Source organism: Thalassophryne amazonica, chromosome 11, assembly GCF_902500255.1.
Source record: "Thalassophryne amazonica chromosome 11, fThaAma1.1, whole genome shotgun sequence".
NCBI classification, from domain to species: Eukaryota; Metazoa; Chordata; class Actinopteri; order Batrachoidiformes; family Batrachoididae; genus Thalassophryne; species Thalassophryne amazonica.
The window spans coordinates 112,477,736-112,501,921 of NC_047113.1; the positions used below are offsets into that span (position 1 = coordinate 112,477,736).

The 24,186-nt window shown below is 45.0% G+C and overlaps 1 long non-coding RNA gene across 1 annotated transcript; it reads left to right on the forward strand.

Annotated features, from left to right (window-relative positions):
* Nucleotides 1-1,909: 1,909 nt before the first annotated feature.
* On the forward strand, nt 1,910-19,909 carry LOC117519941. The gene is made up of 3 exons (XR_004563488.1): nt 1,910-1,980; nt 8,246-8,249; nt 19,898-19,909. It is a non-coding gene; the product is annotated as an uncharacterized LOC117519941 (long non-coding RNA).
* The last annotated feature ends 4,277 nt before the right edge of the window (nt 19,910-24,186 follow it).

A 24,186-nucleotide genomic window follows, 5' to 3' on the forward strand; every position in this document is an offset into this window, starting at 1 on the left:
ACAATAAAAGGCCACTCTGAAAGGTGCAGTTTTGTTTTATTGGGGGGGGATACCAGTCAGTATCTGGTGTGACCACCATTTGCCTCATGCAGTGCAACACATCTCCTTCGCATCATCCGTGAAGAGAACACCTCTCCAACATGCCAAATGCCAGCGAATGTGAGCATTTGCCCACTCAAGTTGGTTACGACGACGAACTGGAGTCAGGTCGAGACCCCGATGAGGACGACGAGCATGCAGATGAGCTTCCCTGAGATGGTTTCTGACAGTTTGTTCAGAAATTCTTTGGTTATGCAAACCGATTGTTTCAGCAGCTGTCCGAGTGGCTGGTCTCAGACGATCTTGGAGGTGAACATGCTGGATGTGCAGGTCCTGGGCTGGTGTGGTTACACGTGGTCTGCGGTTGTGAAGCTGGTTGGATGTACTGCCAAATTCTCTGAAACGCCTTTGGAGACGGCTTATGGTAGAGACATGAACATTCAATACACGAGCAACAGCTCTGGTTGACATTCCTGCTGTCAGCATGCCAATTGCACGCTCCCTCAAATCTTGCGACATCTGTGGCATTGTGCTGTGTGATAAAACTGCACCTTTCAGAGTGGCCTTTTATTGTGGGCAGTCTAAGGCACACCTGTGCACTAATCATGGTGTCTAATCAGCATCTTGGTATGGCACACCTGTGAGGTGGGATGGATTATCTCAGCAAAGGAGAAGTGCTCACTATCACAGATTTAGACTGGTTTGTGAACAATATTTGAGGGAAATGGTGATATTGTGTATGTGGAAAAAGTTTTAGATCTTTGAGTTCATCTCATACAAAATGGGAGCAAAACCAAAAGTGTTGCGTTTATATTTTTGTTGAGTGTAAATAAAAACAGAATACATTGATTTTCAAATCCTCTGAATACACCAACAAAGACAAGATATTTAATGTTCAAACGGATACATTTTACTGTTTTTGTGCAAATATTTGCTCATTTTGAAATGGATGCCTGCAACATGTTTCAAAAAAGCTGAGACAGTGGTATGTTTACCACTGTGTTACATCAATCGTCATGATTTGGTATAAAAGGAGCATCCCCAAAAGGCTCAGCCGTTCACAAGCAAAGATGGGGTGAGGATCACCACTTTGTGAACAACTGCGTGAAAAAATAGTCCAACAGTTTGAAGGATGTGACCCCTGAGTTGAGACACAGCCAAGGACAATTTGCTGTGGCATTAACTGTGGGTAAAGTTATTGGGGAAGAAAACTGCATTTCCACCATTGACATCTTCCACCTGAAAGGAACAGGCCTTCATACAGACTCTGATGCTGCTCTCACATCTCCCTGGGGACTGAGACAACGAAGAGGAATGAGGATTGAAGCCACAAAAGCAGGCAGCAGATTTATAGTTATAGTCTTTGCAGATACACTTTGTGGCTTTGCAGGTGGTACAACACTCATCGGTTACTCTGCTGGTTGAAATTGACAGTTCTCACCAAGTTTCTCTTCAACATAAGTGATTGAGGTGAAAAATATAAAGGTAAAGTCATCACCTCAGACAGCTCAACAAAAAGCTCTTAATTATCCAGTTGCTCAGCCTTTTTAACATTTTGTCCACACACTGTCCAAAATGTCTGCATGTACATCAGTGAATCAGGATCCACCATTGATAAACGGAAAGCTGATAGGACTAATATTTTGGGAGAAATAAGGGATATTAGGTAACAACAGTGAACAATGGACAATGATAATTAAAATATGGACTCTCTCACACTGCCACTAGGGGGCAGTAAATCATCTAGACATTAAAAGCCAAGTTCTCTCTGTGTATGCTTGTGTATGTGTGGAACTTCCATCAAAGAGCAGCTGCAGAGAGCTGACTTTTGCTGTTTGCTTGTGTATCAAGGATGAAGGGCACCAAAATGGAAAGCTGATAGGACTAATCTTTTTGGAGAAATGAGGGATATTATGTAACAACAGTGATCAATGGACGTTAGTAATCAGTCAGTGCCGAGCAACCAGACAAGCTCTGAACAAAGAAAATATCCCAACCTTGCCAGTGGTAAAACATGACATCAGCTAAATGTGCCAAATAATAAATACAATTATTCACAAAAAAAATCCTCATTATTATTTCCTGTGTTTACAGCTAAAATCACTATAGAAATGTTGCATAAGCTGTGACCACATTTGAAAAATGTCAGGTACCTATTTTATAACTACCAAATCTGGAAACCGTGGATCCCCACACGGACAACATACTGGTGACTCCGAGTACCAGCTTCACCCTTATTTCACTGAGGACCACCACAGCAGATCTGAGGTGGATCTACATGTTGATTTGGCCCAAGTTTTAATGGATGCCCTTCTTGATGCAGTTCCACACTCACTGCATGTAGAATGGGCAAGTGTGGTCTTGAACCAGGAACCTTCCACACTAAAAACAAGAACACTAACAACTTGGCCATTTATAAAATAAATTACATTTATGAATTAATTTAACAACAATAACAGTAATAAATGCATTTTGAAAAGCACTTCCATGAGGTCATAGTTAGTATTTTTGTGGTATATACTTCTGTTTACCCTCCCCACCTAGGTGAGGCGCTGTTCCTTTTGTGTGCTGTGTGAGTTTCTCTTTTCAGGTGAGCTTGTACAGAGCAGGAAGAGCAGGTGTTTGGAAGATTGTTTTGTTTGTTTGGTTGGCCTTTTCTCACCCCTTTATGTTCTGCATGGTCCAGGATCCACCATGGGAGTTCTTTTTTTCCACAGTGCTGTGTGCCTATGACTTGGTACCTGAGACATACAGACAAAAATGTAGAAATTGTGATAAAAATGTTAACCAGACTGATGTGGAGTTTGCGAGTGAGAAAGGCGTGCTGATTGATAAGTGGTGCCAGGCCAGGAAAGTGAGAGAGCTCATCTTCTTAGACAAATTCAAGAAGTGTCTGCCTGAGCGCGTCATTTCATATTTAAATGAGTGCAAGGTTGCTGCTTTGGCCAAAGCTGCTGTGTGTGCAAGTGAGTTTGTGCTAATGCATATTTTTTTTTTTTCGGCCCCTGTGCACCATGAAGTTCCAGTACCGGCTAAGGATAAGAAACCACGGTCTGCATGAGTGTGAGCGTGCATATAAAAGCGCCTTGGGGCAACTGTTTGTTGTGATTTGGCGCTATATAAAAAAATTGATTGATTGAAAATTGATTGATTGATATTTCTACTGCCATGAATCCGGCCGTTTCATTCTGTGTGCCCCAATCGAAAGAAGAGAGGCCAAACTAGGAATGTTGTAGGATCAGTTCAGAGTGAGCCCATCATTAGTCAGATCCATCTGCAAATTGATGACAAAACAGTTACTGATGATGAGTTTAAACCTTTCTTTACGTAGGATCCTGTGTCAGTGACTGGGAGTGAAACAGAACACGTGCCTGTCACTATTCTGCGTGACACTACTGCTAAACACATGTTGGCTCATTGTGATATACTGTTTTCTTACTGTGGGTCTGATTTGTTGGTACGAGGAGTGAAACTGAGTGTTTGTGTGCCACTGCATACAATTTATTGTTCCTCATCCATCGTGTCCAGTACTGTGTGTCATCAAATGCCTGTTGAAGGAGATGATGTGGCTGGGAAAAAGTGTTCCCAAAGTCACTGATAAGTCCACAGCTGGTGTGTGTGTGTGTGTGTGTGTATCTGAGGATACTTTATTTATTTATTTATTTATCACGTCTTTCTTTATTTTGTAACTGTTTTTTTGGAAAGCAGTCCAACTCTTCTTCAGGTGGGGTGAGAAGCCATTTAATTTCAACATTTTCTCCTGTTTTTTCCTCCAAGTTTAGGCAAGATGGCTATCTTTCATTTGGTTGTTTTATTTGATAACTCTGGAAGAGCAGGTGCTTGGAAGATTGTTTTGTTTGTTATTTTGGCCTTTCTCACCTAGAAGGTTTTTTTTTTTTTTTGGTTTAAGAGCAATAAATCTGTTATATTTTGGACTGCAGACTTGTAGTTTGGTCACTGGTGGGGGGGGGTCACCTTTATGTTATGCCATGGTTCACCCCTAAGCTGGGGCATAACAAAGCAGATAAATAGACAAAAAAACAGTTTAGACAAAGTGTCAAATACATACAAACAAAGAAAACAAAACAGCAAATGCAGTTCAGACCAACAATAAAATCAGAATCAGATTTATTGCCAAACAAGTTCTCACCGACAAGGAATTTGATCTGGTGTTATTAGCACATAAACAATAATACAAAAAGCTTGAAAAAACTTCTGAAAGAAGAGTCAAATAGGCAAGACTATGTTCACTGTTAAATATAACTTAATGGGGTGCGACTGTGTAAAAGCATATGATTGACAGATGTTTCAGTGCAGGGATGACCAAACTGTTCTTTGTGGAATTGGGGGGCGGGGAGTCAGGGTCAATAGGCGTGTCTGGTAGAGGTGGGCAATACCAGGAATTTTGGTATTGATCCCATACCAAGTAAATACAGGCCCAGTATCACAGATACCGATACTTTTAAGCTTCATAGATCATAGATATTTAAGCTTCATAGATCCAAAGGATCCAAAAGACCTAGGATAGAATTTTGCCAAACATTGTACATGACAACAAAATACTTTATTATCACAATCAAGATTTTTGTTTAAATAAAAAAATATCAAAGATGGGGCGAGGATCACCACTTTGTGAACAACTGCATGAAAAAATAGTCCAACAGTTTAAGAACAATGTTTCTCAACATTCAATTGCATGGAATTTAGGGATTCCATCATCTACAGTCCATAATATAATCAGCAGATTCAGAGAATCTGGAGAACTTTCTACACGTAAGCAGCAAGGCTGAAAACCAACATTGAACGTCTGTGACCTTCGATCCCTCAGGCGGCAATGCATTAAAAACCAATGTCATCGTGTAAATGATCTTACCGCATGGGCTCAGGAACACTTCAGAAAACCATTGTCAGTTAACACAGTTTGTAGTTACATCTACAAGTACAAGTTAAAAATCTACCATGCAAAGCGAAAGCCATACATGAACAACATCCAGAAACACTACCACCTTCTCTGGGCCCGAGCTCATTTGAAATGGACAGACGCAAAGTGGAAAAGTGCCCTGTGGTCTGATGAGTCCACATTTCAAATTGCTTTTGGAAATCTTGGACATCGTGTTGCAGGCACCCATTTTAAAATGAGTAAAATTTTGCGCAAAAACATCTTGTCTTTGTGGTGAATTCAATTGAATATAGGTTGAAGAGGATTTGCAAATTGTCTTCTGTTTTTATTTACATTTTACACAATGTCCCAACTTCATTGGAATTGGGGTTGTGCTCTCTTGATGAGAGAGCTGATGTTCAGCTCCCACTTGAAGTCCTGGGTGATGGTGATCCCCAGGTAAGGGAAGGACTCTATGATGGCAATTAGGGAGTCACACAGGGTGATGGGGTTGACTGGGACTGGGTTCTTCCTCAAGTCATCAACCATATCCACTGTCTTGAGGTCAGTGAGCTCTAGGTTGCTCTGTCTACACCAGGTGATCAATCTCCTGTCTGTAGGCTGACCCATCCCCATCAGAGATGAGTCCAGTGAGGGTTGTATCATCCATGAACTTCAGGAGCTTTACAGTGACTGGAGATGCAGCTGTTGGTGTACAGGGAGAAGAGTCGAGGGGAAAGAATGCAGTCTTGGGGGCATCCAGTACTGATGGGCCATGTGCTGGGGTCATGCCCACCCAGCTTTACATGCTGCCTTCTTTTGGACAGGAAGTCAATGATCCACCTGCAGGTGGAGTTGGGCACACCAACCTGAGAGAGCTTGTCCTGCAGCAGGGCTGGAATGATCATATTGAAAGCAGAGCTGAAGTGTGGTTTGGCACAGGAAACAATGCCAAACCAAAGAAAATAAGTTTAAATATTTTCAAAAACAAAGAGTTCACCGCACTTCTGTATAGCACAAACAAATCTGGTACAACCAGATAGGACTAATTTGTAAAAGAGAAAAATAACTGGTGCAACACAGAAATAAGTGCCAGACAATTTAATAAGGTGCTGAAAGCAAAAATGTACACGGGACTAATGTTTCGATGTGAGAGTCACATCTTCCTCAGAGTCCTGCAAAGACAGAGATGGTACAGCTTAAATACTAATAAGAAACAGGGGGCATGACCATCCATCAGACACAACACTCACTCAATTCGTAATCAATTCATGATTTGAAACACACTGTCCCAAAGCACACAAAGGTTTTGTGCAGGCAAAGGAGAACTGGTCATAGAAAAGAAAAAAAAAAAAAAACTCATTTCTTTTGACCCCATACTGATACGCTGGCAATAGCACCCAAGTCATCCAGAGTCATACAGTTTTAACTTATGGTTAGAATTTTAACCAGACTAATTTCGGACAAGGTATTTAAATTAACGTCACGTCTGAAGTTTTATAAAGTGAAAATATCAGATGTATGTTTTAGTTTTAAAGTAATGCACTAATTTTGAAGGTTTTAGGACTTGGTGTGTGCGCAGTGCATTGTGGGTAAAACAGGGAGATAAAAAAAATAGATCTGACAGGTTTAGTTGTACAGTGTGTGGTGTCAGCCACACCGTAAAAACAACACACACAAACAGATTTCACACACGAACATTCCCAGGTCAGACACCTTGCTTTCTGATTGGCTGCATGTCACATTTAGCTCCTCACATCCTTCTGAGCAGATCAGAGTGCTCTTACAAACCACACACGGCAGGAATATCTGATAAGATTATATTTAGCGTCATCACGATTGTCGGGGCATCCTTAAGATTGTTGGAAAGGGAAGATCGGGTTCAATATCGGCCTAATTATCTTGCCATGTGAACCAGGCTTGATATTATGGCGCCTCATGGAGCGACTTATTGATGCATTATGACACCGAACCGAACATGTTTTCAATATTGTTTGATTTCTTTGTGTGACTGACATCATTATTCAAGCATTCAAAAGGCGATTCCTATTGCCACACAATTCCGACCACACACGAGAAAGTTTTTTGACAGTTCTTGTTATTGAAAGAAACCTCGTCTCCCTAACTGGATAGAGTGTTGTGTGTTGGGGGGGGTTGGCTGGACCAGGTTGGGTTTTGTGTTTTTTTTTCCTTCCCAGGTGATTTGGGGCTGTTCTTTGAGGAAAATGTGCTGCAGAAGAGTCTCTCTCCTCTGTTACGATGATTGGCTGCACTTGTTGCATTCTTGTGCGGCTCTCTATCAGGACAATCCACGACACCTGTGATGTTCACGTGCAGATCTGAGGACTTCCAGCTGGTACCAATGTAGTGATGAAGTACTACATTTAAACCAGCAGTGAGTTGGATAAGATGGCCGGAGAATACGACCTTGTGACGACCGTGTGGGGACACTGAGGGCCGTTTCAGAGTCTGACATCGCGCCTGTGAAGGAGGACGAGGGTGAGAGGCAAACGTTGTCAGCACACGACAGAGGTAAATATTCTGAAAAGTTTATCCGTGAATGTAAATTGGCGTTTATACGCAGCTATAAGTAATTATTGGTGGAAATTCTTTGGTGTGCTCCTCACGGCAGTGGCGTGCGGATTAATGATCCTCCACTAGCTGTGAGCAGCAGCCTCTTTGAACTAAGTTTGAAACCAGACCTAAACGTGTAGCTGATAAGTTTGCCTCTAAACAATATTTCGTAGTAATAAGTGTTGAATAATCTCATCTCTGTTCCTCCTTCGCAGAGTACAGTCTGGGAAAGTCACCTGGGGGGGGTGTTGGCGGAACTTCTGAGTCCTGAACATTCGGACTCCGACTGTTGAGACGCTGAGAGAGCGTGCCGCCTTTTCACCTCACCAGAACTTGAATTATTTAGTATTTCATGTATAGCACAAAGGGAGAAAAATAAATGTTTTCTTTTTGGAACTGCTTCTGATTACTTCATGCTGGGTTCAGTCAGATACTGGACTGCTCCTCAATCCGCGTCTTATCCATAACATAGAGTTGTGATGTCATCACACGTGCTCTTAGGTGCTGTCTAGTGGGAACTTGAAAATTTCTTTCTTTTTTACACACATGAAAAAATAATGACATATTTTACAAAAGCACATTTATTTGTAATCACCAACATGCTACATTGATTCACTCATGTTGGTTTTTACACAGAATGAATGAATCAACCAATCAGTATGAACGGAGGGTTAGTTACCCATAATCCCCTTTGGGGATCTGTGTGTTAATGTTCAAATCTTCAGAATTAGTGCATTATTTTAAAATTAACAGATATGTGTTATATATCACTGTGTACATTTTAAGAGGTTACATTAATGTATTTATTCTATCCAGAATAATTTTATTTTTAAAGCAAAACTGGACTGGGTTGCTCGATGAGATGATGTTTCACTTCAAATCGCAGAAGCTTCCTCAGCTAAAATTCTTGCTCTGGTAGTCTCACTTCTGTCTTGACTCTTGTAGAGAAGAATAACAGAAGCCACAAAAGTTTTAGTTTTAAAACCTAACCATACCCCTCCTACCGAGAGGCAGACTGCTATTGGCTAATGACTAAACAATTGCTTAAATTAGCACCTATTGTGCTCTAGTTAGCACCCTCCTAATGACAGGGTAGCTGTCCCTCCTAACGATTGGACTGATGCCTCTCCTGACGGCTCTCCTGACAAGTCTCCTGACGACATGAATGACTCATTACTATGAACAAAAGACTGAAAGTGCTTTGACTTGAGTACCCCATTGTACACAGGGGACAAAGACCCCCTCCCCAGTTAAGGCTGGGTTTCAACTGTTTCACATACAATGCCTCCTTCACTCCTCTCTCAAACCATTTCTTCTCTCTGGCTAAGATTTTAACTTCCTTGTCCTCAAACGTGTGGTTAGTGTCTTTAAGGTGGAGATGAATTGCAGACTGAGGTCCACTGGTGCCCTCTCTGCTGTGCTGGTATAGCCTTTTGTGTAACAGCTGCTTAGTGTCACCTATGTAGTGTTCATTAGTTTTCCTGACATCTGATAGAATACACTACATTGCTCTGTTTGTAACCAGGGATCCTGTCCTTAGGGTGAACTAATTTCTGTATCAAGGTGTTAACAGGTTTAAAGTAAACTGGGATTTTGTGCTGTCTGAAGATCCTCTGTAGTTTTTCCCCTACTCCTGCTAAATAAGGGAGAGACACTCCTCTTCTTCTTGTCTCCATCTCCTGTCTGTCTGGTCTCTTTGTTCTTTGGGATGTCTGCACTTTATCCAGGGACCATCGTGGTACCCGCATATTGTGAGGGCTTTCCGGACACGTTGGGGTTCTTTAGCCCTTCCCTCTGTAGTTGTGGGCACCTGTAAGGCTCTGTGTTGAAGAGTCCTGATCACCCCGAGCTTGTGTTCAAGGGGGTGGTTTGAGCCAAAGAGCAGATATTGGTCCGTCTGGAGCCCGTCTGGAGCTGCCTGTTCTCTCCAATCGCAACATTACAGTCCAAGAAGGCTAAATGGTTGTTTCTGGCATCCTCACGTGTGAACTTGATATTGGAGTCCACCGAGTTGATGTGCTCTGTAAAGTCCTCAACTTCCTGTTGCTTTATTTTAACCCATGTGTCATCGACATATCTGAACCAGTGACTCAGAGAGATGCCCGTGAACGACATCAAGGCTCTCTTTTCCACTAGCTCCATGTACTGACTGGCCACAATGGGGAATACCGGAGACCCCATCACACAACCATGGATCTGCCTGTAGTAATTCCCCCTAAACAGGAAATACATGGTGTTAAGACAGATCTCCAAGAGTTGGCAGACGTGGTCTGGTGTCAGTTTGGTCCTTTCAAGTAGAAATGCATCCTCCAGCAGTCTCTGCCTCACGGCTGAGATGGCCTCAGCAGTGGGGATGCAGGTGAACAACGATGTCACATCAAATGACACCATAGTTTCATCTGCCTCCAGCTGAAGGTCCTTGATCTTGTTCACAAAATCTTGTGTGTTCTCCACATGGTGGTCTGAGTTACCCACTATAGGAGCTGAAATCCACTTGAGTTGCTTGGACAAATTGTAAGTGATGGAATCTGTGCTACATACAATAGGCCTGAGTGGCACATCCTGTTTGTGGATTTTGGGCAGTCCATAGATGCATGGAGTGGCGTCCCCAGGTTACAGTCTGTAGTATGCCTGCCTGTCGATGAGTCCCTCTTTCTCCAGGTTTTGGAGGTAGTTAATGATATTCTTCTTATAGCCACTTGTGGGGTCTCTCTTCAGATGCTCGTATGTATTGGAGTCATTAAGCAAGTTGTTTATCTTGGCCTCGTAGTCCACTGTGTTCAAGACCACCGTGCATCTGCCTTTATCCGCTGGCAGGATAAGGATGCTTTGGTCCTTCTGCAGTCCTGACAAAGCTTTCCATTCTTCTCCTGTGATGTTGGACGGAGGAGGCTTAGCACTGTTCAGCACTGCTTGACTCTTAGCCGGAGGTCCCCTGCTTCTGACTCTGACAGACTGTTATATTTAATGGCTGACTCTACTGCAGTGATGTAATCTACTGTCGGTATATATTTAGGGGTCACTGAGAAATTTTGTCCTTTAGCGAGCACATCCTTTTCTGTCTGTGTAAGAACCCTGTCGGAGAGATTCTTTACCCAATTTTCCCTGTTGTCATTAATTTGTCTGGCTGTATCTTTATAACTACCCCCACTGAAAGTACACCTTTTCTGCACTAAAAGGTTGTGAAACTTCCTGAATTGCCGCTCCTTACTTTTTAAATGCTCAGACATTTGAATTTTAACTATGAACTTTGTGATCTTATTATGGGCCTCTTCCCACACTAAAGTTTCTAACCTTTCATTTCTAACCCCTGTTAAGGCTGGGTTTCAACTGGTTCACATACAATGCCTCCTTCACTCCTCTCTCCAACCATTTCTTCTCTCTGGTTAAGATTTTAACTTCCAGGGGAGGGGGACTGAGACACGCTTTGTCCCCTGTTTACAATGGGGTACTCAGGTCAAAGCAGTTTCAGTCTTTTGTTCATGGTAATGAGTCATTCACATCATCAGGAGACTCATCAGGAGAGGCATCAGTCCCATCGTTAGGAGGGACAGCTACCCTGTCATTGGCAGGGTGCTAATTAGAGCACAATAGGTGCTAAGCAATTGTTTAGTCACTAGCCAATAGCAGTCTGCCTCTCGGTAGGAGGGGTCTGGTTAGGTTTAAAACTCCAGCTTTTGTGGCTTCTGTTATTCTTCTCTCCAAGAATCAAGACAGAAGTCAGACTACCAGAGCAAGAATTTTAGCTGAGGAAGCTTCTGCGATTTGAAGTGAAACGTCCTCTCATCAAGCAACCCAGTCCAGTCGAATATTCAAGCTTCTCTACTATGGAAACCACCTGGACAACTGAGAGTCTTCACAGAAACATTGCAAACATAGCAAAACCATAATTCAAACCTGTTTTCCATTTCAAGACCTCTGCCTCATCGCAGGGCCACTGTATTTTGTCAGGGTAAATGACGCTTTCCTACAGCAGGGGGCAGAGTGCACAAAAACAAGCACTGGCTCATTGGCTGTTTGGGTTTGTGATCGTCATTTGTTCTATCAGAAGCTTTGGCCATGTTTAAACTCAACATTAGCTTCTTAGTAGCTGAGAGCATATGGGAGGTAAAATTTAAAGTTATCTGTAGCTTCCGCTAAGTTTTTAGGCAGTTTATCATTTTAGCGTTAAAAAGATAACTTTTCAGTTGGGTGATTACCAGTTATCAAAGCTAACTTTTTGGTTAGCTGTGCCCACCACTGCTGTCCAACCACGGGCATGTGAACAGTTCTCCAAAACAATTCAGAGTGTCAGCTGCAGGGGGATTGTGTCTGACAAAACGATGAGCTGAACTCTGGCAACAGGAAGGAGTAAAAAAAATAATAATTTTGCCGCAGTGAAAAAGATAACACAATTAAATATTTGCTGATTGTCAGTGAATATTGATAAATTATTGAATGGCATGTGGTCACTGAGACGCAAATGCATTCACGTCTGCTGTCACAGTGTGAAACAGTATCATGAAAATGATGAATTAGTCCAACAAGAGTTCTAACACCTCACTAAATCAAAATTAGGAATTCAACAGTCTGTCGGATCAGTTCATAGCAAGGTGCAGAAACAGGCCATGAATCCAGAGGCTGAACTCTGTTTTCTAAAGCAGCATCAAAGTGGAATGAGGTGTTTTTGTTTTTGTCTTTGGGATAAAAGCCTCAAGATGTTTGTGCATAAAGTGATTTTATTCTGGATTAGTTGTTGGTGCCTCAATCAGCCAAATTCAGTTCACTCACTCAGTCATCTTCAACCACTTATCTGGGATCGGGTCGCAGGAGCAATAGCTCTTACAGGGGACACCAGACTTCTCCTTCCCAGGCCACATTGACCACCTCTGACTGGGTGCAGATGGACGTGTCTGGAACACCTCCCTAGAAAGGCACACAGGGGGCATCCTTATAGATGCCTGAGCCACCTCAGCCATCTCCTTTCAACATGAAGGAGCACTGGCTCCGCTCAGAGCTCCCCACGGATGACTGAACTCCTCACCCTATCTATAAGGGAGACACCAGCCACCCTCCTAAGGAAGCCCATTTCAGCCACCTGTAACCACGATCTAGTTCTTTCAGTCATGACCCAACCCTCATGACCATAGGCATGAGTAGGAACGAAGATCGAGAGCTTCGCCTTTTGGCTCAGCTCCCTTTGAACATGAGACAGCATAACCCTCATAGCACTCTGGTCCAACAAACTATCGCAGCATAACTTAGCGTAGGTCTTACGACTGAAGTGTAGATCCATCTCATCACATTGAGACTAGATACCCATCTTTGCTCAACAATACAATGGTACTGTTGTAATCTGAGAATTGCCTTATGACACTTCTCAGTTATGTGGCTCTTCCTGTTAAGTTTGTTATCCATATAAAACACCAAGGTACTTAGCTGACTCAGATAATCTCAGCTGGGTACTGCCCAATTTTGGTAGAACTAGACTGAATTTGGTTCTCTTATGTGTAAAGATAACCATAACTCTTAGAGTGTGAGGTTGATCTGCTTCTCTTGGTTTTGATTTGTTTTATCTGCTTGGTTGTTTTCCCTTTTCCCTGTGTTGGTTTTTCTGTCTCTCTGGGATGTGGGCTTGTCTCTCTCTCTCTCTCTCTCACCAATCATGCTTGAACCCTCGTGCGCATGCGTGAGTTTTTTCACGCGTGTCAGTGACGTCATTTCCCTGTGGGCAGGCCTTGAGTGAGATGTGGTCCCGCCCTCTCGGCTGAATTCCTTTGTTTCACACGCTGCTCGAGATGGCGCGCGTTGCTTTATCAAAGTTTTTTCTGGACCTGTGAGGAATATCCGAGTGGACACTATTCAAGAAATTAAACTGGTTTTCGGTGAAAAGTTTAACGGCTGATGAGAGAGGTGTTTCTGTCGCTGTAAGGACTTCCCACGGAGCGGGACATCCTGCAGCGCTTCCAGGCGCGGTCGTCGGCCTGTTTCGAGCTGAAAACATCCTAATTTAAGACTTAATTCACCCAGGACGTCGTGAGAGAACAGAGAAGATTCAGAAGAGGCCGGCATGAGGACTTTATGCGGACATTCCACTGTTTAAGGACATTTTTTTAATGAAAGACGTGTGCGCAAATTCGCCGAGTCGTTTCCGTGACGACTCGGCAAATCTGTGTGCGCCGCGACAGGAAAAACACCTCCGTGTTGAAAACCATTTGTAAAATTCAGGCGGCTTTTGATGGCTTTCAACAAGTGAGTAACTGAGAAATTGTTTAACAGCTTGGGCATGTTCCAACTTGCCCCTTAAGGTTTCCAACGGAGGTGTTTTTCCTGTCGCGACCCCCTGCGGTCGGGTCCGGCCCAACATGCGACTCTGCCCGCACGTTCTTTCATTACAAAATGTCTGTTAGCAATGGAATGTCCGAATAAACTCCTCATGCCGACTTCTTCTGAAAGTTCTCTGTTCTCTGACGACTTCCTGGGTCAACAGAGCCTGAAATGTGGAAGTTTTGAACTTGAAACGGCGAGACGCTGCCGCCTCGAAGCGCAGATCGCCGTCAGGCCCCGTGGGCCGTCCTTAAAGCGACAGTTACAGACCAAAATCTCTCATCAGCCGTTAAAATTTTTACCGAAAACCAGCTGAATTTATCGAATGGTGTCCACTCAGTTGTGCCTTACAGTTTTGAAAAAATTTTGATCAAACAAAGCAGCAGTCTCTGAGCCATTCCTAAACAATGAAAAAATCGACGAGAGGGTGGGCGACTCCTCACTCAAAGACTGCCCACAGGCGAATGACGTAACCGACAGGCATGAAAAAACTCTTGCATGCCCACGAGGGTTCAAGCATGTCTGATGTAATCACACGTGATTCAAATCCATATGGTTTTTGAAAAAAATAATAAGGTCGGATACTTTTCTAATAGACCTCGTATATACGACTCATGTTGCTGTGCTTCTTCGCCAGATTGATGTGTCCTGTGCCTTCATTCCAGCTCTTGGTTCTTGTGTCCTTAGTCCTGCCTGTCTCAGCATGTTCTCGACCTCCAGCCTGTTTGCTCTGACCTTGTTTAAGCATGATGTTTTTTGTACTTCTGCTGTGTATTTTGGACTGCCTGTTGTGTGTTGGGGGGGCGTGGCTGGATGTTTTGGTGTTCTTTTCTTTTCTTTGCTCTCCAGGTGGCATGAGGGCTGATTTGTCTGTGAAGAAGGTGCTGGCTGAAGAGTCTTCACCCTCATCAACATCATGGAAAGCACCTGTGCTTGGTGCTCACGTGCAACCTGGACGACTTGCAGCTGAAGCAGATAATTGGATGGCGTTCTGCATTTAAGTCATGTGTGATTCAAGCAGAACTGCCGGGAACTCGACCTTGTGACGTTCGTTTGTGAGACGCTGAGGACCGCGCCTGGGTTTTGACACATCGAGCCCGTGAAGCAGGGAGGGGTGAGGACACATGCTGTCAGCACACACGAAAGGTAATTAAGTGTTTAAGTACTTGTTGATAGTAACTTGGTGTTTTGTTACACAGTGTACTGGAATTGTAAAGAGAATTGCGTAGTTTGCTTCTCACTGCTGTGGCGTGAAGGATAAGTGATCCTCCACTTGTTGTGAGAGGCTGCTCATTTGCATAAAGTAAAAGAAAGGACACTGACCTGAGTGTGTTGCTGGCAGCGTGTGTTTATTGGAAGATATAGTTGTATCTGTTGATTTACCTCACCGTCTCTTTGCTTCACAGAGAATCAGTTTGTCGTGTCCACCTGGGGGGTGTTTGGCGGTGGTAGGAAGTCCAGGAGCGCCGGCTTTAATCCTTGCGGGCGCTGGAGAGCGAGCCACGATAACTCCACCAGAGGGACGTTGTTTTTTTTTATGTTTTTACACTTTTAAACACAGGTGTATAATAAATAGTTTTTGTTTGGAACCATTTTCTGGTTATTTTTAGCGCTGGGTCCTGTCTGACGCAGGTTCGCTCCTCAATCCGCGTCGACACATAACAGTAGTTCCCGGCCATTCCATAATGGACCCAGCGGCAGAAGCGGTTCCTTTTGTCGAAAAAGTTCAGGAACACTTGGAGAACATACGGGAGCAATTACAGCATCTCGCGAACCAAATTAAACAAACAGACGCCCGTGTTACGGAGCTTGCAGCGCAAGCTGTTCTGCTTCCTGCTGCTCCAGCTGCGGCACTATCGATATCGGTGCCGATAACTCCGTCACCCACAGGTTGGAATGCCGCAGTTTTACGAGGCGTATTTGTGGATGGGTTAAATGAGTCATTAAAAGACGAGCTGGCGGTCCGTGATGAGCCAAACGATTTAGACGAGCTAATATCGTTGGTGATTCGTCTAGATGATCGGATGAAGGAGCGTGGACGCGAGAGAGGACGCCCATTAGAGCATTTTTTTTTTTTGTCTCGGGGCTTTCTCCGACACAAAGCTGGGCCACCTCTTCTTCGCCCCACTGCGGCTCCTCCGACTGGACCTCCGGCTCCTCCTATTGACGAGCCCATGCAGCTTGGACAAGTCGAGATTCCTGTGTTGCCCCGACACGTGGGCGTCAAGAGAAATGGCGGTGACGTAACTCCAAGTGTTCTTGGACAGACAACAGAACCCACATAACAAAAATAAAAAAAAATAAAATAAAATAAAAAAAAAATTTCTAGCACACGTAAATGTTTGGTTTCTTTAATCAGGGGTTATACTTGTTTGGGGTGGTAGGGGCGTATCTGGTGGAGTGATAGGCGGTCAGAAGCCCGCCTGGGCTCACTTACCTGTCAATTGTGTCTGTGTTTTTAGGTATTTTCTGTTTGGGTTGTTGGGTCGTTTTGTTTTGTTGTTTTTATTTCTCTACGTTCCTAACCCCAACCTCACTTGCCCTTAGACCGCTTGTCTTGTGGGTTGTGGGGTGGTGCAGGTTGGTCACGCTGAGCATTCTCAGAAGACCTCTGCACCTAGGGGGGGGGTGTTAGAGGCGTTCTTTTTGGTTTGGTTAGGGCCCGGTTCCACTCCAGCCTCGGTGAGCCTTTGGACCGATTGTCATGGGTGTTGCCGGGGTGTGGTGCAGCGGAGACATGCCTCAGTCGGAGGGGTGGGCCGATCTGTTGCTGTTTGCCATTTCGGTAGTTCCACCCCTCCCGAGTGGCTGGGGTTTGGTCGAGTTGGGGCACCGGACGTATTTCCGGTTCTCCGCTGCGCTTTGGGGTTGGAGCTGGGTTAGTTTTTACCTGTTCCCTTCTCCGGCTTACTATTTTGTGTCGTTTGCCACAATAGAGCCGCCAAAGGGCTCTGGGAGGGACCTGGGGTCTTTTGGGGTGCCGGGGAGGGCAACGGGGTTTATGGTCGTTTTATATCCCCCCGGGGTTGTTTTTGGTTGTCCTCCGGGGGTTGGTTTTTGGTTTTATTTTGTTTCCTTCCGGGTTCCGCCTCCAGGGTTGATGGGACGGTCCTCTGGGGGGGGGGGAATTGGCTTGGGACCGGCCGGCCAAGTGTGACCGGATCTGGGGTTCCGGGGTTGTGGGGAGGGTGCCTCCTGGGGTTGATGATACGGTCCCCTGGGGGACACCGTTTCACTCCATGTATACCTGGGGACCTTTGTGGGATCACGGTTTTGGCTGTTCCTCCTGGAACTGGCAATGAAGGCCTTCTGAGGGGGGGTTGGGCTCTGCAGGTCATTCTGGGGGGGTTGTTTGTTATTTTTCTTTTATGCATCTACGTTTGTACTGTGTTGTGGGACTGTGTTGGGTTTTTGTGTTTTGGAGTTTTTCTTTTCCTCCCGGGGTTTGATGGGACGGTCCCCTGGGGAGGTTTTGGGTGGGTTTTATGTTTTTTTTGTGTGAGTGGACTTGTTCTGGGGAATGTTTTGGGGCTTTTGTTGATTCCAGCCGGCCTTCCAGCTGCGGTGCCTGTCTTGCCGTCTGCTTCCTGACGTGGACCCCGGAGGGAGGGGCTGTTCTCGGGCCTGGTCTGTTCGGTCGCCGGGAGGCTTCCCGTTGATGGGGGGGTACTGTTGTGTGTTGGGGGGGGCGTGGCTGGATGTTTTGGTGTTCTTTTCTTTTCTTTGCTCTCCAGGTGGCATGAGGGCTGATTTGTCTGTGAAGAAGGTGCTGGCTGAAGAGTCTTCACCCTCATCAACATCATGGAAAGCACCTGTGCTTGGTGCTCACGTGCAACCTGGACGACTTGCAGCTGAAGCAGATAATTGGATGGCGTTCTGCATTTAAGTCATGTGTGATTCAAGCAGAACTGCCGGGAACTCGACCTTGTGACGTTCGTTTGTGAGACGCTGAGGACCGCGCCTGGGTTTTGACACATCGAGCCCGTGAAGCAGGGAGGGGTGAGGACACATGCTGTCAGCACACACGAAAGGTAATTAAGTGTTTAAGTACTTGTTGATAGTAACTTGGTGTTTTGTTACACAGTGTACTGGAATTGTAAAGAGAATTGCGTAGTTTGCTTCTCACTGCTGTGGCGTGAAGGATAAGTGATCCTCCACTTGTTGTGAGAGGCTGCTCATTTGCATAAAGTAAAAGAAAGGACACTGACCTGAGTGTGTTGCTGGCAGCGTGTGTTTATTGGAAGATATAGTTGTATCTGTTGATTTACCTCACCGTCTCTTTGCTTCACAGAGAATCAGTTTGTCGTGTCCACCTGGGGGGTGTTTGGCGGTGGTAGGAAGTCCAGGAGCGCCGGCTTTAATCCTTGCGGGCGCTGGAGAGCGAGCCACGATAACTCCACCAGAGGGACGTTGTTTTTTTATGTTTTTACACTTTTAAACACAGGTGTATAATAAATAGCTTTTGTTTGGAACCGTTTTCTGGTTATTTTTAGCGCTGGGTCCTGTCTGACGCAGGTTCGCTCCTCAATCCGCGTCGACACATAACACTGCCTCCCTGTGCACCGACCTGTGCTCCCCACATCACTAAAGTCTTGCTGCAACCAGAGCTGCCTGTTTGAGTCTTGCATTTGCCTCCAGACCAAACCACCTGTCAGATCAATCTAGCCAACCATGGAGGCAGCAGACTCAGATCCATTCCAGCAGGCAGTACGTCATAAAAGCAAGCAGTTTTCACAGCAGGAAGATCTGCTTGCTTCGCTTTGTTCCGCGTTTAGTGAACTCGCTAAACACCAGGATGTTTTTATGTCAACAGTCAGCACACAAATGAGTCAGCTGCTGTCACAACTCAATTCTCAGGCTTCATCAGAGATGGGCGCCGGTGATTTCTGCCCACCTATACTGGGGCCGTCAGCTGACTCTTTGGATTCCGTACATGCGCTTGTTGTATGCAATCATTTGTCACAACCGGACCGCTTCTCTGTTGAGACCGGAGATGTCAAACCATTCATAACACAGTGTGAGCTCCATTTCGAACTGATGTCTTCCATGTTCCCGACCGACAGAACAAAGATCGCCTAAATGATCACTCACCTGTCCGGTCATGCGGCGGCCTGGGCCACCACCGAGTGGGCACATCAATCACCCACTTGTGCTTCACTCCCAGCATTCACCAACACACTCGCACAGGTGTTCCAGCACATGGCTCCAGGGTGCGAGACAGCATGCGCACTCTTGAGGCTGAGGCAGGGCAGCCGCTGGGTTACTGATTACACCAATGACTTCCGCATTTTTGCAGCAAAAAGTGAATGGAACCCGGCGGCTCATCTCAGTGTCTTTTTCCAGGGTCTGTCAGCCAACATCCAGGACCAGCTGATAGCCATTGACTTGCCGGATGAGCTCGACGAGTTAATATCGCTGGCCATCCACACTGATCATCGCCTACAGGAACGCCCTCGCCATGGGAGTTGCAATCCAGATCACCGGACTGACACGCCCCCAAGCGGTCCCCCAAGCGGTCCCTCCACCTCCACTCATGCTCGGGCCAACCTCCCTCCTCTCAGCTCAGAGGAGCCCATGCAGCTGGGGTGCATGTGCCTGTCACCAGCAGAGCGACAGTGCCGCCAAGAGGATGGCCTCTGCTATTACTGTGGACAGTCAGGACATGTAATATCTAATTGTCAAACCAGGGGTGCCACTGTGCGGCCGAGATCAAAATTATGGGTGAGTCTTAATTCCATCTCCTCTGTATCAACTCAAAATATAATCCCAGCCAAATTCATGTCTGACCACGCCACTGTTACCATCCCGGCCTTTGTTGATTCCGGATCTGATGCCAATCCGATTTTGTTCTCTCTTGCCAGGTCCCTTCACCTAAAGATGTATAAACTCACACGCCCTCTGGTGGTACATGCAGTGGAAGGTCATATTCTACATCAAATTACTCACCACACTGAGCTGGTCAAAATGTTAATCTCTCACAGTCATGCGGAATCGATCGGTTTTCATATAATGGATAATATGACTCACCCGATCATACTGGTGCACCCCTGGTTATGTGATAGGTTAGAAGGGTAGCACGCCTTTAAAAACTATGCTCAGCACCAATAAATAGTGATTAGCTCTCTGCCAATAAACAATGATAACGCATAGTTAGAAGGGTAGCATGCCTTTAAAGACTATGCTCAGCACCAATAAATAGTGATTAGCTCTCTGCCAATAAACAATGATAACTCATAAGGTGATGTCATATTAAAAATAGTAGGGAATAGAAATAGTTAAAAATAGGAAAGTGCTTAAAACGTTAAAAAGGTTTGTAATAAATATACATTTACATAAGAACCTTCAGAACAATATAAATACAGTTAAGAGTTGGTTAAAAGTATGTTATTTTTTATTTTTTCTAAATGTTTTGTAATTCTATTCAAAGGAATTGTGACCGCATTCTCAGAAATCGTCTAGTAATCCTGGGATCCTTATTTTTGCAACATGTAATGTCTTCCCACACCACTGGAGGGATTTCGCAGGGTTTCTCCTCATTGCAATAAACCTCTGCGTGAGAGAAACAACCAGAAATAACTCTCGTGATTATTTCCTCATATTTTCAGAGGTACTGCAGCACATTACCCCATATTCAGGGGTACAACATTTGGAGGCACCACTGGGATTGCCGCTTAGATGTCCGATGTCCACAGCCTGTACGTCGTAGTCTGAGCCTGCTAAATCCCCCACATCACCCAGGCAGCCTACAGTGAGGAAGGTGTTGCTGTTAAGGAGAGCTGGCAGCTGTGTTTCAGTCCACGCATCCTGAGGCCGACCAGAGATCATCAGGAGCTGCACAGACCCCACAGCTTGGCCTCCCCTGTACCTGCAAAAGTTCCTCCTGTTTACTGCCAAGATGTCAGTGCTGGAACAGCAACGAGAACAAATCGTGCATGAAGTGCACATCTTGCCTAAAGAGCAGTTAGTGTCCATCTGTGACTTTCTTGGTATAGCAGGGAAAATAAAGCCTGACACAAAAACACGCCTGTCCCTGCTGACGCACATCCAGATGCATATTGAAAGAGAGGAAATGAAAGAATTGGAGGATGAAGGGATGTCTGAACTATTGTCACTGAAGATTGCTGAAATAATAAATGTTGAAAATGACTTACCTGAAGAAAATGTAAATGAAAGAGGAGACTCAGGGTGAATATTCAGTCCTAAACAAGTAACCGCCCTGTGAGTAGTGTGCCCAGTCAGCAGCAACCAGGCACCTATTGGCACAAAGATTTCAAAATATCAGGCCAAATAGGCGAGCCAGGCAAGAAGGATAAACTGACATTTTCCAGTCTTGCCCATCAGATCGAAAATGGACTGAGCAGAGGCTACTCGGAGCTTGACATTGTAGATGCTGTCATCAGGGCTATCTTGCCAGGTCTACAACTGCGCAGCTACCTGGATGGGAAAGCCCAGCTCACTTTGCCCACTCTACGCCGCATTCTTCGCTTTCATTTCCAGGAGAAGAGTGCCACCGAACTCTACAAACAACTTGCTTCAGAGGTACAGAACCCTAAAGAGACTGCCCAGAATTTCCTGATGAGGGTCCTCAATTTAAAGCAGAAAGTCTTATTTGCATCACAGGAGTCAGAGTCAGGTCTTAAGTATGACCCAGCACTAGTTCAGCGTATGTGCTTGCACACCATACTGACAGGCCTTCAGAGTGACAGTGTCAGGATAGACATGCAGCCACTGCTCTTAGACTATGATACTCCCGATGAGCTCCTGCTAGAAAGATTAAACATAGCTTGTGCTAATGAAGCAGAGAGGAAGCACAAGAAAAGGTGTTTAGCCTCACAGTCAGCCACTAGTGTGAGTGCAGTTCAGTCAGAGGATGCCGGACCTACCAAGGTCACTCAGCTCGTCCGGAAAGGAGGTGCCACACCTGCCAGCAGTCCATAGCTAATGAGCGCTGCACCCACTGCTTCTTCTGTGGGAGTGAGGAACACTTCTAAGATGGATACAAAAACAGAGGCACAAAACCACCTCGAGAGAGACATTTAAACAGGCAATGGTTACCACTGAGGGACGAGTGTTAACCATCGCTCACAGCAACATGTCCCAACAATGTGCCCACTGCAAACAAGAAAATCCAGACATGAGCTTGAGACGGTGTTCAGCGTGTAAAAATACATTTTATTGTTCTAAACCATGTCAGCAGCAACACTGGATTGAACATAAGAGACAATGCAACAAGTCTAAGATAAACAATGAAAATGAGATGGTCCACATCCCACTGCCACCGGCCCAGGTGAACACCCCTCACAAGGTCACATCTCTGGTGGGCAGACAGTGTTTGGTCGAGTGTCTCCTGGATGGCCACCAACTTCAGGCTTTGTAGAACTCAGGCTCACAAGTGTCAATCATTGATGAGAGATGGAAAGAGGACTACTTGCCACACCTAAAGCTGAGAGATGTTGCCAAGATTATGGACTCCACTGAACTGAGCCTCACTGCAGCCAATGGGACCAGCATGCCATACCTCGGGTGGATCGAGACTACATTCCAACTTGTTTCTGGGGCAGAACCACCTGAGAAAATGATCATTCCCATGTTGGTAATGAAAGGTTGTTACTTGTCGCACCCATTATAGGTTACAATGTCATTGAATGCATCTTGAATAAGACTGAAAAAGCTAAAGTATTCAGTACAGTGAGAAAAGCATTCCCCAGCCTCAAAAGAAACAAGGTGAAAGCTTTCATTCAGGCTGTCAGTGCGAATACAGCAGATGAGTTTCAAGTGAAAACAAAAAAGGACTGTATTACTGTTCCTAAACAAAGTCATATCCAAGTGGAGTGCCGTGTAGCAGCACAGCCATTTAAACAAGACATGACTATGTTATTTGAGGCAGATTTAAACCCTCAGTGGCCAGACAATCTTGAGTTCTTCGACACTCTGGTCAAAGTTAAAAAGGGCACTTTACCTGTCATAACTGTGGATGTCTCTAACCCCACTGACCACGACATTGTTCTGGTAGGTCGTACTTTCGTTGGAACGGTACAGACTATAACAGCTTTTTTACCTGCCCAGATGTTTGAAAAAGCCACTGTAGCTATAATTAATCCCACCAGCACACAGCCTTCATCTCGCTCTAATGAGAAGTGGGATCCTCCTGTACATCTTGGCCACCTCAGTGAAGAACAAAGGGTCATAGTTAAGCAGATGCTCAGAGAAGAATGTGACTCTTTCTCTAAAACAGACAATAACATAGGCTGCATTGAAAACTTGCAAATGACTATTTCACTCAAGGACAATGAGCCTGTCAAACGCACATATATGTCAGTACCACGCCGCCTCTATCAGGAGATGAAAAGTTACCTGCATGATCTAATCGCACAAGGCTGGGTCAGAAAGTCAAACTCCTCATACTCCTCACCAGTCGTGTGCGTTAGAAAAAAGGATGGCACTTTGAGACTGTGTATAGCTTATAGAGACTTGAATAGAAAAACCCATCCAGACTGCCAGCCCATCCCACGTGTCCAGGACATTATGGACAGTTTAGGTGGTAACTCCTGGTTCTCACTATTAGATCAGGGAAAAGCATACCACCAGGGGTTCATGTCAGAGGAAAGCCGCCCACTCACTGCTTTTGTGACCCCCTGGGGATTGTATGAGTGGATACGCATCCCCTTTGGACTAATGAATGCCCCTGCAGCATTTCAACGCTGTATGGAGGAGTGCTTGGAGGGACTTCGCGACAACATATGCATCCCCTACGTGGACGACACACTGGTCTACAGCAAAACTTTCAAAGATCATGTGGAGGATGTGAGAAAAGTCCTCCAGCAGCTAAGAGACTTTGGTATTAAACTTAAGTCAAGTAAGTGTGACATTTTTAAACCTGAAGTGCGCTACTTGGGTAGAATAGTGTCAGCAGAGGGCAGCAAAGTTGATCCTGCTGATTTTGAAGCTGTAAGAGCACTCAAGGACATTAAACCGCAAACTGCTGGTCAGCTCAGAAAGATGTTAGGCCTTCTATCATACTACAGGCAATACATAAAGGACTTTTCCAGAAAAGCAAACTGTCTATATGAACTGTTAAAAGCAGACAAGGACAATGAAAACTTGACCACAAAAGTCACAAAGCAAAAGAAGACAAGTCCTGTTGTGCCCTCATTCACACAAATAATGTGGACTGACAAACACCAAAGTGCACTCAAGGAACTAATTGACTGTCTGATGAACCCACCAGTGCTCGGCTTTCCAGATTTCACCCAGCCATTTATTCTACACACTGACGCCTCACACGAGGGACTCTGTGCAGTGCTGTACCAAAGACAAAATGATAAGCTGCGAGTTATTGCTTATGGCTCACGCACATTAACAGCAGCTGAGAAAAACTACCACTTTCA